Source organism: Diabrotica undecimpunctata, chromosome 6, assembly GCF_040954645.1.
Source record: "Diabrotica undecimpunctata isolate CICGRU chromosome 6, icDiaUnde3, whole genome shotgun sequence".
Taxonomy (NCBI): Eukaryota; Metazoa; Arthropoda; class Insecta; order Coleoptera; family Chrysomelidae; genus Diabrotica; species Diabrotica undecimpunctata.
Genome location: NC_092808.1, coordinates 132,340,207 through 132,341,939, shown reverse-complemented (window position 1 = coordinate 132,341,939; position 1,733 = coordinate 132,340,207).

Sequence of the window (1,733 nt, the reverse complement as noted above, 5' to 3'; positions counted from 1 at the left end):
AAATGATATTAAAGACAAACAACCCGAAAAACAAGCGGGATTTAGGGCTGGACGCTCCACTATGGATAATATTTTCACATTAAAAACTGCAATGGAAAAACGAGTGCAGAGAAATAGAGAAACCTATATAGCTTTAATAGATTTGGAAAAAGCATGTGACAGTGTACCGATCTCCCAACTATGGAAAGAAATGGGTAACTTGAAAATAAACCCAATTCTTATTAACGCCACTCAAAAATATTACGAACAAAACTTTGCAACAATTAAAATGGGACAAGAAATCACTTCTTCTTTTCAAACAACAAAGGGACTAAGATAAGGCTGCTGTCTTTCATTCACTTTATTTAAAATCTATTTGGACAGATCCTTAGTGAAATGGTTAAAAAAATGTAGAAACATGGGAATAACGGTGGAAGAAAACAAGCTATATGCACTTTTCTTTGCGGATAACCAGGTAGTAATTGCCGAAAACAGCTACGATATTAGCTATATGGTAAGAAAACTGCAAGAAGAATATGAGGTGGCAGGTCTAAACATGAATATGACAAAATGTGAATATCTCTCAGTGGGAACAGATGAAATATGTGATCTAGTCTTGGAAGACGACAAAATCAAAGGCGTGCAATCCTGCAAATATTTGGGGGTCATTTTCAACAAGAAGGTAAATAACGCAGATGAAATCAGGGATAGAATAAACAAAGGCAGAGCAGCGACTTGTGCCTTAAACTCTCTTCTCTGGCAAAAAACAATTCGACGAGAAACCAAAAAACACATTTACGGTAATATAGTCCAAAGTATTACACTTTACGGTTCGGAAGTATGGGACGTCACCAAAGCTAATAGAAACAAACTTATGACGACAAAAATGGATTATCTGAGACGAACCTGCGGTAGATCGATGCTGGAGAGAGTTATAAACGAACAAATCAAAAACGAAATGAAAATGGAGCCAAATATCAATGATGACATAGAAAGAAAACAATTAATCTGGTTCGGACATGTTAAAAAAATGCCAGAGTACAGATGGCCCAGAAGAGTACTAGAATGGATCCCTCTTGAAAGAAGAAAGAGAGGACGACCACGGAGAAGTTGGCGCAACGATATTGATAAAGTAATGGTGACAAGAGACTTAGAATAGGCAACTGCATATGACAGAAAAAGATGGAAATTGGGGGCGGAGAAGCGGCGACAGCCGTAATAAATCCGTTATTATATATATATATATATATATATATATATATATATATATATATATATATATATATATATAAATATTCTTTTAATTTGTTAATAATTATGTTGCATGTACATTTTTAAAACCTATGTTTGTTTTAAGTTTAAACTATTTTTGATCTGAAGTGAATTTTCTATTATCATCAGAACTTTAACAACAATATACTCAAGAATAAGATTTTGGGGTTGGTTCCTTTCTACAAAAAGCCGTCCAACTATAATTTATTTTTTTTTACACAAACATACAACATGAAACACACAAAACAGTAAGAATTTGATATTATTATTGTAAGAACACCACTCTCAAAAATGCGTTGTAGCCAATAAGGGCTATTGCTCTACAAGATTTGGGTCAAGCATGTCAACTCTGAAATAACATAACCAATAACAAAATCCTTGCTTATATACTTTTTAGATAATTTGTACAAAAAACCTTTTTGGAGAACGATTTTCAGAACGGAAATCGAAACTTCAAATATTAGTTAATTAAAAATGTGATT